At 28.5% G+C, this 15,233-nt stretch overlaps 1 protein-coding gene and 1 long non-coding RNA gene across 2 annotated transcripts in view; one reads left to right on the plus strand and one right to left on the minus strand.

Moving 5' to 3' along the window:
• LOC136982671 (calcyphosin-like protein) overlaps positions 1 to 15,233 on the plus strand; it is a 160,302-nt gene that overhangs the window by 133,324 nt on the left and 11,745 nt on the right. The gene's annotated exons all lie outside the window — the stretch shown is intronic.
• Positions 1,166 to 1,522, minus strand: LOC136982718 (uncharacterized). The gene is made up of 2 exons (XR_010881925.1): positions 1,389 to 1,522; positions 1,166 to 1,243 (listed from the first exon to the last, which is right to left on the minus strand). It is a non-coding gene; the product is annotated as an uncharacterized lncRNA (long non-coding RNA).

A 15,233-nucleotide genomic window follows, 5' to 3' on the forward strand; every position in this document is an offset into this window, starting at 1 on the left:
ATTTAACATTAAAATAACATTTATATTATGATAAATTCTATTAATTACACCTCTCAAAAGTGAACCAATCTAATTTAATATATTTAAGTTTAGAAACGTTTGTAAAATAAATAAATATTCAATAAGTAATGAAATAATTTATAAATTTTCAAATAAACATTGATTATAAAGAAACTATAAAGGTTTGATATTTTATTCGTAAAAGATTGATAAAGAATTAACAATGATATTTCAAAATAACTTTCATTTTATTGTAAATTTTAACAAATTTTATACTTACAGTTTTAGCTTTTTTCTAATTAAAAATAATTAAATGTAAAAATCTTTATTAAATAAATTACTATTTAACATTAAAAAAACATTTATTTTAAGATAAATTCTGTTAATTACACCTTCCCAAAGTGAACTAATCTAATGTAATATATTTAAGTTTAGAAACTTTTGTAAAATAAATAAGTAATGAAATAATTTATAAATATTCAAATAAACATTGATTATAAGGAAAGTATAAGGGTTTGATTTTTTATTCATAGAAGATGTTATAGAGAATTAACAATAATATTTAAAATAACTTTCATTTTATTGTAGATTTTAACAAATTTTATACTTACAAGCTTTAGCTTTTTCCTAATTAAAAATAATTAAATGTAGAAATCTTTATTAAATAAATTACTATTTAACATTAAAATAACGTTTGTTTTATGACAAATTCTGTTAATTACACCCCCCGAAAGTAACCAACCTAATTTAATATATTTAAGTTCAGAAACTTTTGTAAGACAAATACGTAATCAATAAGTAATGAAATAATTTATAAATTTTAAAATAAACAATGATTATAAGGAAACTATAAAGGTTTGATTTTTTATTTGTAGAAGATTAATGTAGAATTAACAATAATATTATAAAATAAGAGTTTAAAAGCTTTTGGTTTACAAAACTAAATATTAAGTTAATTAACATGATAATTAACTGATATATTTTCATTATTAAAATGTATTTATTAGCTTAACTGCTTTTTTTATTATATAAATTTATATTTTTATAATCAATTTGTTCTTTTAAATAAGTGATAATAGCATAAGATTTTCGCCAGGAAGATTTTTCTGTAGATAGGCCCTAATTGTTGATTTATTCTATTAATTAGTTTTTTTTTTAATATATATATAAATTGAAAAAGATAAATTTTTACATGTTTAAGGAAGAAGACTTACAGGTTTAGATCCATTAGCTTCTTGGAAAACTAAAAAAGTAAACATTTAGATCGTTCTTACTATTATTCAGATAATTACATTAAATATACTTAATATACAAATTATAAATTTTGTGGTGTGATGAAATTTAAATACTTTTATAGATATTTTTAAAAACTGCGAAAGAACACTTACCCAAAAGAACCACGAAGATGGTCAAGAACACAAAAATTGTTGATTGTTTCATTTCGATTTGAATTGTATTTCGATGTTGAATTGTATGTAATCCTTCTCTATATTTATAAGGACTAAATCATTATTAATCCTGATTCTTGTGTTTATTTTATTAATAATTATACCGATTATCGGGACAATGCGACCAATAGGAAAATTTGTTGATTTAGCTAAAAATACACGAAATATGTATTTTTAAATAAATGAATCTATAGAAGAGGAATTATTTTCATATTTAGTTTATGGCAATGAAAAGTTATTGCAGAACTACATTTTATTTTTATTCGATTTATTTTAATATATTTCTTTTTATTTCACTGATTATATAGCATTATACCTTACTTTTTATGTGTCTATTTTATGTTATAAATATGGCAAAATGGTTTACTTCAATATTACAAATCGACATTATTTTCTCTTTACGAGTTTTCTTTACATGTTAAAACACCTAACTAGGCTCTTCCAAGAAATACCTCCTTGGCAGGTTTCTGTTTATGTGTTGTGTGTATCTCATCAATTCAATTCCATCTTCTGGAAAATATTTATTCAAATCAAGCTTGAAGTTGTTTCGGTACAACTATAATAATTTCATTTATACTTTTATTTTTACAACGTATCCTTCAGTTATTAATTGTAAAAAGACACAAATATAATTGTTTATTTTTATTTTATAAATCACAAAATTGGCAGTTAAGGCGTCAACCTACCGTTCTGGGAGACGCAGGATTGAATCCGAGCAAGCAACTCCACAGGGAATTTCCGTCCCGTATTTGTTGGGTGCCATCCCTCACTATCTGACTGCCCCATTGTAGCCCACCGTGGGTATAGAAAAACAATCTTTCTAGTTCCCAAATAGCAGAAAGAATTAAAAAATGAAAAAATAATACAGTAAAAATTATACACATCTCTAAACCTGGACATCCACACTGTATCTTTATCACAGGTGTCTAACTTAGCAAGGTTTTATTGTAATAATAAAATTGTTCTTATTCGAGATGATAATTTATTACTCGCTTTGGTGTGTGTCTCGACCGGCGAAGGTGTTGGCGCGTTTATCTCAAGAGAATATCGATACTACTTTGTGTGATAGTGGTTTGTTCTCAGGTGAATATGCAATCTCAATTGAAATGGATCTACAAAAATAGACTATCCCTGCTATTGATATTATATCTATTGTTTATTTCGGGGATAGAAACTAATCCAGGTCCGTTGTCTTCATCACCTCAATATGGTGGCCATACAGATATGCAAAAGAAGGGGCGGGGGAGGCATCGCAATGTTAATCCTAAAGCTACAAATAAAACAAATGTATCTGGAATTGTGCCCAGTCAGGAAATTCATCCAGAAGAACAAGATTATGATAGGGGTGAAGTAATCGACGTGAGATCTCCAAAAATACAAGATTATTTTCACACTGTCTGAGGAATAGACATTTCAACAGCAGAAGAACAAAGATATTCGTTGAAATCCATATATGAATTAATTCGAGAAAAATTCGCTCAATTAAATATCGAACTACAAAATATTAAAACATAAGTCAATATACTGAAAGAAGAAAATAGAGCTTATCAACAGGAATCCAAAAAAAATTGCACAAAAATTAGACGAAACTGACTCACTAACTAAGGATAATTCCCACACTAAAGTTATGTTAGAATTTGAAATAGATCAATTAATAAATGAAAAAAAATGAACAAAAACAGCAATTATAAATTTTCCTTTTAAAATTTCTGAATATCTAAATGAAATAGAGCAATTTATTATAATAGAACTAGGCATAACAAATAGTCGTATAGATAGTTTAATTAAATTAACTAACAATGAATATAAGCCTATAGTAAAAACTGTATTATCCTCAATATGATAGAAATTTAATACTTAAAGAATTTTGGTCTAAGAAACCTAAAATTAATTTAAAAGAATGGAAAAAAATAATATTGAGGCTGAGGAGAAAAAAGTTGATTTCAATAGCTCAACAAGAAAAAGCCAAAGGCATCAAAATAATAATAAGAGACGATTACTATATTAATAAAGAGACTTCTACACATATGATCTCAACTTAGAAAAAGTTATACAACTAAAGAAGTTTTTAAGACTCAGTTAGATGGTTTATCGTATATGCACGCAACAAAATCTTATATTACTATGAATTCTTGGAGAACAGATGATATCACAAACCAAGAAATAATAGAAAATAATAATCAAAAAAGACATAGATTAGACCAGACGAATTTAGTTATAGACATGCCACTAGAAGTTAGATACAATACTAAAAGCGATAATTCAAAAATTCTCATTGGTTTTTGGAATATTCAAGGACTCCATAGAAAACTATACACGGACATATTTTACAATTACTTGGAATCTAATGCAGTTATTGGGCTTTCTGAAACTTGGTTGGTACAACTAAAAACAGAAGATAAAACATACTTGGAACGAACATTCTTAGTATTAGAAAGTAAAGGTCAAAGAAATAATAAATTCGATCGTCCTCTGGAGGCCTATTGCTGTTAATTAAAAAAATTTAGGTGAATTGAAGTTTTGGTACGTTGACAACAATTACATTCTAGCTGAATTACTTTGTCAACGTTTATGTACACTCTGGGGAGAAACACGTTTAGAACTCATACTGACGGCCGGATGGCCGAGCGGTCAAGGTGGCAGCCTACCGCTCTGGGGGACCCGGAATCGAATCCGAACGGGTCGAATAATCCCCAGGAATTTTTCGGGGGGTGGTCCGTTCGGATATGTCGGGCCCCGTCCCTCACCACCCGGTCTCCCCATTGTGGGCCTGGCCGAACCCATAATGGGCCTACTAAAAGAGGCCCTCTTAGTGCCCACAGGGCGAAAAAGAGTTAAAAAAAAAAGGACTCATACTTATATACTTACCACCAACCACCGATAAAAAGACTCTCTTACTAGAAATCCAAAATATGATAATACAGAGAACTAATATTACAGATCTGTGGATAATAGGTGGGGACGCTAATAATCGAATAGGTGGGAAAATGGACACAAAAAATAAAAATAATGATGGAATAATTGATAATATTAGAATGTCTAAAGATAAAGAAATCAACTTAGGGGGAAAATTATTACTAGAATTTGTACAAGAAAATGGCTTATACATATTGAATGGAAGACTCTAACGATTGCCCCGCAGAATACACCTTTCTGTCTAATGTTGGCAAATCCATAATTGATTATATTATTTGTTCGGAATTCGTTCTAAATAAGATCAAGAAATTTAAGGTTTTAAATAATGATATTTCTGACCACTTCCCAGTGCAAGTGAAATTAGTTGGATTTCCACACGGAAATAAGGAACTATAACATAGCTGGATAGGCTCTTAGAATTGAACTCAATGGATTCAAATTAACTCCCTTCTTTGTAAAAAGATTTATTAACTTTATAAGATCAGAGACAATGGTAATCTACCAACAAAATTGTTACACATGCTGTATAAAAAATCTTGTCAAAATCCCCAAAAAATGTTCCTGGATTAGTCAAATGAGAAATATTGTCAATGAATACGGAGTTTCTATAACTCCATTGTTAGAAAATTCAGAAATTAGCGATTTAATAAGGAAGCAACTAATCCAAAATACATTAGAAATTACTTTAGCTCAAGATATTGAAGAAATGCATAGGAGAAAAGAATCTAAATGGTATAATATTATGTTGAACTACCCTTTTAATAATAATTATGTTATCTAATATGCCGTTTACAATCAAGAAATTTTTTATACAACTTAGATTAAATACCAAAATGATTATAGTTAATAATAGAATTTACGAATTTTTTAAAATAACCTGCCCAAGATGCCAAGATTTATTTACCAAATATCACGTGTTTTGTGAGTGTAAAAAGGGACACGAACTATGAAGCAAAGAGAATTTAAACTAACTAAATTTCTTTAAAGAAGAAAATCAAATGTATCGTTTATTTCATGATGCAAATTCTGTAATGATTTACAAACTATACAATTATGCAAAAACTTTTTGTAATCAACTTCTTTAAAGTTATTAGTACTTGATCTGATTCAACTATTTAATGTAATAAGATGAACTGATAATACCAAAAGATATTATTATTGTTATGATTAATGTGAATATAATGAATAACAGGCTACGGCCTAATGTGACTAATAAATTTATTATTATTTTATTATTTACTCTCTTACTTTTTAGTCAGACATAAAAACAATGTTAAAAATCTATTTATTTTATAATACTTGATGAAAGAAAATAAATACCCTTTATTTCATTTTTATAATTCTAATTAACACGAATACAACAATTTATATTTAATATAGGCTAACGAAAATAAATTTCTTATTAAATTTATTTGCCCGATATATATTGTTAATTCCCTGAATTTATATGTTAAATATCATCCTTTTTTTAAATATAACCTAATTATTTAAAGTGGTATTGTACAGTACGTGTAAATTGTTTTGTGAGCTTACCACTAAGATCTAAAGGCCTGATATGGCGGATAGACCGGAAGTTGAAGGATGAGGACGAATATTGCGTAAGTAATGTTTAAAAGTTTAAAGTTATATCAAAATAAAGGTTAATTTGAATCGACGTTTACGATGATGAGAAAATTACGAAAAAAAAAAACATCAATCTCTCTGCTTTATATGTAGCAATGTCCTCAAAGTAGTCGATATGGCATTTTGGTGGGTCGAAAATTAGTTGGACGTCGATTGAAAATGGTTCATTAAAAATTATTAGCTCAATAGGTTATGTATATGACAGTTTAGCATGTCGTAAATTTTCATATTATAAGTATAAAAACCGCAGGTAGATTAATACTGCCTCACCATATTTGTTTGTGCTGTGTTAACAAAAAATAGACGATGGTATTGATAAAAGTTCGAGGAATGGTTGAAGGGGTTAACAGCCAAAAAGTTTGGAGATCTCTAATTTATAGTAATGAATATTTATATATTTCTAATTTTTAGTTATAAAATTTTTTCGTATCTTATTTTCTATGCGATTTACGTATTCCTAAATCATATCATTTTTCCTTGCCTCGTCGACGATAATCAATCAAATTTACTCTAAAGTAAGTAAACTATATAATTTAGAAAAATAAAACTTAGTGAAAACCGTACTTAACAATTTATGAAGTGTAGTGAAAAAAATATATGTATTGTACTTGTACATTCCTATTAATGAAAAATATTGCATTAATTTTAATAGGACACATGTTAATTAATTCTTTATGATCTTACTCGTTAGATATCTTTAAAGTATCTACGTAATATAGTTATATATATATATTTTATTTTACTTTTACTGTTTTAGTCATAGTGTTTACTCACTTAATAAAATATTATTTTGATTTTATATTTACAGTAGAAACTCAACTATCCGAGGTAATATGGACCGATGCTACGTCGGATAACCGAAAACTCGGATAAAACGGATAAAAATTACGAATATAAAAGATTTATAAGATATAGTATTATAGTAGTTTTAATTCGTTTTTTACACCTTAATGAATTTAATCATATAGAAGATCAACAATTTTTACATTAATTCAGACCAGGCATTCTCAACCCAGGCAAGTTCCCTTAAGGAGCGGTAAATTGTCACAAACGAGTATATATTATTTAAAAGTCTATTTTAGTAAGTTAGTAAGTGCAAACATTCTTAAATAAAAATACACAAGTGTATATTCTAATAAAATTATTCCAGATTTATATTCCCTCGTCTGCTTAAATTGTAGATCCAAATATTAAAAATCTAGCAGCAAAATTGTATTTAGGATCACATTAAATAAACAAAATTATCCTTTGAATTTAATATGTTTTCAAAGTGGATATAGTAAAGGTTATTGGTTTGAAAAATAGCGAAAAGGGGGCGATAGTAGGGAAAAGGTTTGAAAAAAGCCTGGTTTAGACTATTAAATTTATATAGTTAATAATTTACGTACAACAGTTTTAAGAATCAAAATGTGTTATTGTCGTAAGAATTTTAGTATGAATGGTTCGTCAATTTTTTTAAATGTTTTAATTAAATATTAAAACATTTAAAAAAATTATTTTAGAAATTTTTCTTATATAACGGTTTCTCTCCTTTTGCTGCAATGTTTCGCAGTCATCTCAGAATTATTTTTCATGGGCAATCTGCCCCTTACATGTCGCTTTTGTTATGAGTCCAGTAGAACCCGGCATGAAAAAAGCAGTCTTAATGCCCATACGGCATAGTTTTAAAAAGTCACTCCCTCAGTACAGCTGAGGTTTAAAGCACTACAGTATTTTCGTTCTCGGTACATTTACAGAGGCGTTATAAATTATAAAAATAGTATGTTTACTTAATTAAAAATTATAAGAATAGTATAATTATACACTATTTTTATCATTTATAATTAGCTGAGGTTCTTTTGTATTTAAAACTTAATCATTACTTCTTATTTAATAAGTATATTCACTTTTGTAAAGTTATTTTGAGCACAATTTAATCATTTATAATCAAGTGAAATTTTCTTGAAGACTGATAAGTACGGCGGTTTCAAATAACATAAGAAGAAGACGAAGAACAACACTTAGGTTACAATAAATACTCTTCGAAATTGAAGTGATTTGAATTATTATTAATAAGAAATTGTTTGATTTATATTATAGATTTTTAGGGTGTACAATGCAATATGGCCGAGGCCATAAAGGCATTAAGCTGCAACTCATATTCAGGTACGATTTCGAATTGAATTTCAGAAATTTGGCTTAAATCTGTGCTTAGATAGGCTATACATCTTGTCTTCTTACAGATGTAGAGAATGAGAAATCGAAATACTTCTGAGAATACTTCTTAGATCGTTTGAAAAACAAAATTATAATTAAAATAATAATAATAATAAATAAAATTTTTTATATTTAGTCTTATAAACACCTTTTTTAAGTAATTTTAAAACAATTTTTGTAACTAACAAATAAATACAGAATTATTCGAATTAGGTTATCAATAAAAAACATGACTGATAAAATTTTAAGATTTTTGGTTTAGTTTCTTTTTATAACGAAGTCAATTTATATATAATGAAGTCTCTCCATCTTTTTCGAATCGTCCACTCTTCGTCTTCCTATATTTCTTTCTAGTCTCTCTACCTTTGTATAATTATTTATAATAGCTTAACATCTAAAATATGTAGAAGATATGTAATATATTTTTAGACGTCGTTAATTGAACCGAAATCTCATACTTTTGAGCTTCGAAAAATATTCTCCTGTAGGCTAAATACAGTGGGGCCTGGTTAACTCGAATCGGTCGGGAGAAAAAAAGATTCGAGCTTCGAGTCAAAAAGTTTCGTGTTACGCAGGTTGGGCTAAAAATCAAAATTTTGTGCATGGGTTTATCTGTGACGCGTAATAAAGTACGAAATTCTGTGAGACTTATTTATGTAGAATCCTTACGTCAATGTAAATCTCTCGGTATCGTCCAGAGATTCGACCAAATGGTTAAATAAGCTACCGAGAAATGTATTCCCGAATGATTGATCCGTTCACTCCTAAGTGTTTAGTAACGACTTTTTAATTGCGATAGTTTACGCCAAGAATCGGTTTGTTTATTTTTTAACATAAAGAACCACTCTACGATTGTTATATTTTTAAAATTTTGTCGCGCAGGTTAAAATTTTTACATACAATTGGAATATAATCGTATTTTAAAATTAATTTATTAAAAATTCACTAATTTATTACGTCGGATAGTGGAGAAATCCATCGGCAATTAAATTAAAGAAAATGTTCTAAAAAAGCAGGTTCGAATGGTAGTTATAGTATGTAGGTCACATACGTTGTCTGGAAGCCTTCATTCCAATATCATAGTTTTTTTTTCATATTAGATTGTTTACAATATTAAACGTTCAAATATTGAAATATTTCTTGTTTACTCTAGATTTAATTTTGTTCAGCTGATTAATACAAATAATTTTGTTCGAATGAGCAAGAAATACTGTTTCCGTATAACAGGAAATAGCAATAAATTATATCTTGTTTAAACAAGAATTTTATTTTTATAAATTTACGTATTTAACGAATAATATGAATTAATTTAAAATAACTCAACTTGAGTGAAAATTGCATATAATAAAGCAAGTCAGAAGAACCAAAAATTCCTCGTCACAGTAAATTCGTTCATCTTTTGAAGTTAACATAAACGTGCTGTTTTGAAATATATTTTAACTAATAACCAGCAATTATTTATTATGACGATGCCGGGCTGCAATTTTTAATCATATTTTTAATGTATTTAATTTAAAATATATTCTCTCCACCTCAAATTAGTAGTGACTTGCCCCTGTACATTAAGTTTTTGTCTTTTAACAATAGAGTCGTGCCAATCATCTATCTAACATCTTTCGGGGGAAAATTTTTGAATTGAAATAACGTGACTTCAGGTTTACATCCGAAGATCTTATATAGTTAATCGGGGCCTCCTGCCCTAAGGTTTCTATTTATATCTGGTCTCGATTTTCTTATCTAACTCTGTTCTCGAGGTTAAGGAAAGACAGAAGGACAGGCGAACGGACGGACGACAGTGGGAATTTGTAGGTCTACAATTTTTTTTCAAATTGCAGCCCAATAATTATATATATTATATGCAGGGTGTCTTAAAAATGTACGGCTTAACCTTCCATTCTGACCATGTACTCAGATCAGGAGCAAGCGGATATGCACTTTATAACTCAAAAACCAAGACAGACCTTTGTTAAGTGATGTAAATAGTTGTGTCATAGACAGAGCTTCGAAACTCGGGAATTTAAAATGAGCTACAATTTGTATATACTTGAAAATTCCTGAAATTTTGCAGGAGGTGTGTTTATTAAGGAGATTGATGTTATTAAATTTTTGGTGATTAAAGGTCGAGGGGATGAGGAGATAAAGGGGATCGTGTGTCATATCTCCAGGAGGGTTGGACTTAGTGACGATTTTACTTGTTAGCATTTACAATTTTTTTTATAAAATCCATTTCCTCTCTCAAAATTAAGTTTTTTGCCATTTTATAATAGCTAAAAGTATAAAAAGTTTTTTAATAACATATGATAACGTACGGCGACAGCAAATGTTGCTGGGCAAGTTAAGCAACTCATTGCTGGATTTTTTTTCGTTTTATTTTCAAGATTATGTACCTAGCAACAGCAGATTTTTTACTAATTTTATTGTATGGCCTACAACTTTATTTCTGACGTTTTTCATCTCCGATGCAACAGTTTTAAAGATATTTTTTGAATAAACTTGAAAATTCTCTTCGGGGTCAACTTTATGATCACCATTAGATTCGCTACTCATTATAACATACTCTCATTGTTTATTTTAGCCGGCCATCATCTAGCGACATTACATTACATGTACTCAGACTTTTGGAACATTCTGTATATATATATAAAAATGTTATATATGTGTATTATAAAAAACATACACCGAAAAAATATTGTGTGTATACATTTATATATAAGTACTATAGTGAATAAATATAAATGAAAATTTCCTTTAATAAGTGAAAATTGAAAACTGCTTTTATTTGTTTATTTATATATTTTTGTGCTTCCGAGGAAGGATTTATGACTGGTCTAGGATTTGTCTCATTTTTCTCTGTCTTTACTCTCTTGACTATTCGAGTGTTTTGCATATCTCCACGTTTTGAGACCTCCTAAACCCAAAAAAGTAAAAAAAAAAAAAAAAAAAAAAAATATATTTCACGTGTGTGTTTGTGTTGCCGTCGAAGTTGTTTAATATTACAGGATGGGGTAATGATTAAATAACGAAATTTCACATGATAACATGTATATAATAGACATTGATGCTATTAAATTTTGATGGTTCAATAAAGTACGAAGGAGTGGGGAGGTAGAGAGAAATTCATTTGCCATATCTCGGGTGTGGTCGAACTTAATGAAAATTTTAATCGTTATTAGCATTTATAATAATTTTTTAAAACACATCTATACCCTCCAAATTAAGCATTTTGCCTTCTTATTATAATTAATAGGCTTAATATAAAAGTTATTTTTAAATAAAATGTAACATCCTGGAAAGTCACGAACTCATTGCTGGATTTTTTAAACAGAATTGAAATGAATATAGATTATCTTAATTTTTTCAAAAACATTTTACTTTTAAATATTTGCGTCATTAAGTAAAATTAGAATATAACGACATTACAAATGTGTAAATTAATCAAAATAACCGTATGTACAGGACGAGCAAGACATGCATATTCATCAATCAAAAGTGACTTGTGTAATTTTTCTTTAAATTATTACTTTTATTTATTTTGTTAGCAATATATTTAAAATACATCACATTTTAGCTGATTTTTTACTCGTTAAAGTGTATAAATATCAATAATTCGTAAATATTTCAGAAAAAAAATTTTTTAATACTAATTAATTATATACGGTAATTTGTTTGATCTTCAAGTTATGCAGATGTAAAGGTTCGAAATACAGTATTTAACTTAAATTTTTATATTATTTTGTCTTAAAATGGAATCTCTTGCACAAATAGTAAGCAAAAGATCTAGGGATTTAAATATATATGAAACGATCGGTATGTTATCTGATGGAACGGTATACACTGCCACGTGCCGATTTAGACAGGAAATTAGTAAATGCAAATATTTACATTTGTCGGTAAGTTTATTCGTATTATCCTGTGATATTTAAACAACTTTAAAAACATTCAAAAGTAAATAAAGATCAAATTTAGCAATGTAAAATTTGACACGTGCCATCATCCATCTAATTCAATATTAAAACGAGAACCCAGAGAATAAATGAATATGATTTTTCGAAAAGTTAGTCATTTTTTAATCATTATTTAGTATAGAATATAGGCTATTACAAAAATTAATGAAATTTAAATTCCATAGCTTAAGATTTGGTGAATTTAAGCTATCAAAGTTACAATGTGAAATAGTATGAATGTGCACAAAAAGCTTAAATCTGAGAACGTAAATGAAGGAAATATGTTCAGTTTGAATTATTGATATAAAACGGGAACAATCGAAGAACTAACTTGCAGAAATGACATTTAAATTGCAATAAAAAGTTAAATAGAATAACTTTATAGAAGTATCTTATAACAGAAACAAGTTATAATCTGGAGAGTTATTTTCAAAGATGCTTCAATTCAGAGAATAAATTGAATATATAATAAAAATCTTTTAACATTAAAGCTATCAGCCTTCATTCTGTCCATGAAATGTATTTAAACAGATAACAATTCAAATATTTTCCTTTGATTTTATAACTTACTTAAATGTTTTCTTTCGCCTATTTTATGCTTTACGTGATTTTTTAAATCTTATGTATCGTGTTTATTTATACAACATTTCAATACTTATTTTCTTTTTCGTGGTGTTTCTTTTGAAATAATTGATCTTTATAGCACAACGGGAAGTATTATACTATAGTGCAGGGGTGGCCAACAAGTCGATCGCGATCGACCGGTCGATCGCCAAGCCAATTTTGGTCGATCGCTAGCGATGTCTTGACTTAATGTATTATATTTGTAACCGAACGCGACTGTGTGCATGCAGTTATGACTCGACTCAAAGGCAGTGAGTGCACTTCGTACTGAAACAGTGTATAAACTTAGTATGTATTTCACACTTCCCCCTCCCCACTTAGACTATGCCTATGACAACAAGTCGATCGTGACACATTTTTACGATAAAAAGTAGATCTTACGTGCACAAAAGTTGGCCACCTCTGCTATAGTGCATACAGTTTCCAAATTTTTCTTTTTTTATAATAAATGATTGTTTTCGAATATTCTTTCGGTCTAATTTTAAATCACCCCTACATAAATAAATATAGGCCTATACTGTAATATATTACAATACAGATATATATTTAACCACAGTATAATTTATATAGGCCTATTTGCCATTTCTGTTTTACTCACTTCCTGTTTTGTGTTTATTTCTTCTTTATTTATCTGTAGTACCTGTCATTTTTATAGTTGTAGTTTAAAAATTCGTTTATTTATAGTCATGTATTATTTTTGTATATAACATACTCGGGATCAGCTCCAAGCAAATAGTTGTTTGCCACTCTTCGTATTTTTAAAAAATAGCTTAGAAAAATGCGATTTATTTATTTTAAATACAAAGTGTACAAAGCGTGATTTTCCTAAAGTTAATTGTTTTCATTTTAATTATAGTTTATTTAATTTTTTTATGCAATTATTTTTGAGAAATTTTGTCTTTGAAAATGTGCCGCCCCAAGCCCTTTGCTCTTGCCTAGAGCCTGGAGCTTTGATCATACCCGTATAAGTGTACGAAAGCTTTATACAGATTTAAATATATACGGTACCTATATATACCTATATTTATGAATCTATAAACCATTAAAAACATTATTAAACATTATATACAGGATTACCTTATAACTGTATGTGTTTATATACACTCAGTCAAACCTGTCTAAAATGAAACACAACAGAATCGGTAGGAATTTTCCGTTTTGGTAAGTTTTCGTATTATAGAGGGTTATATTTTTTAAAGCTGAAAATTTTAAAAAATGTTACAACTCATATATACTTGGTGGAAGTGCTTTTCCTCCAATGTCACATTTCGAAAATACTGAAATGTTTATGACATGGTGCATTGAAGAAAAAAATTTGTAAAAATTCAGTGCCTAACAAATGTTTTTATTGTTCTACTTCCTATAACATAACACTTGCTAGTCATCACTTAATTAACTAACTATTTCTAACACCGGCGCCCGCAGACTACAAAAAAGGGGGCATAAACTATAAAAAAAGATATCCTAAAGTACATTATATAAAATATACAGTATATATACGTATATGTTGGATATATCTACATATATCGTATGCCCGGCATTGTGACGATAAATAATTGCTCGTTATCAATAACATAAAAATTTTTTTAACACTAAACGATGCAGCGAGCCGAACAAATGCCATCATCACGAGTTAACCAAATTTTGAATTCATTCGCTCGAGTCAGGTTTTCCTAAATATACAATTGCGTGAACTTTTTTCGAAGAAAAGAAGAATCAAACGAATGCCTAGACCGATTCATCCTAGTTGCACTAAATGTTCACAAGTTGCAACATTTAGTGTCTCCATCTGTTATGATATTAAGACACTTTTTATATTTTTAATTATTTTTTGCTATTTATTCAAGTCGATCTTTATTTATACATTGAGATATGGCAGAGTTTAATAGAACAGTATAACCTTATTTCCAATCCTGAATGATATCTTTAAGTAATAGTTCTGATACGCCAAATGAATTCAGAATTTTACGTAATTTGTATTACCATAACTGCTTGTAATTTACGTTTTTGCACTGCTTGACTATTTCTTGATGTAGACAAGTTATATTATTGTCACTTTTGAATTTGAGTCTGTAGTAAAATTTAATTATACGTTTTAACAGCAGGGGAAAGGACCAGATACGATTGTTTCATGTCGGAGAGCATAACCGGGAATTGTTCTTTCTAAATGAAATAATTTACGTAGAAAATAGATATGAAAGGTCTCGAGTTTATATAAGTAATCCAGACTCCTGATAGGGCTTGCATAATAAATGATTGGGTTAATTATAGAATTATATAGTTTCGCGTGAATATTTAAAGTAGAGGTTTTCAGGATTGAGCTTAGAAATAGAAGGCTGTCGAAAGCCTGCTTTACTTTGACGTCAATTCTTGAGATTTGAGCTTTGAAGGTTACGTTCCAAAGACGACTCCTAGATAGTTTACTTCATTAACTGTTTGTAGTATTGTCATGGTATATTTTAATTTCTTTTTCAGATATTTT

The sequence above is a fragment of the Centruroides vittatus genome, unplaced genomic scaffold (genome assembly GCF_030686945.1).
Source record: "Centruroides vittatus isolate TY-2023 unplaced genomic scaffold, ASM3068694v2 contig_862, whole genome shotgun sequence".
NCBI lineage: Eukaryota > Metazoa > Arthropoda > Arachnida > Scorpiones > Buthidae > Centruroides > Centruroides vittatus.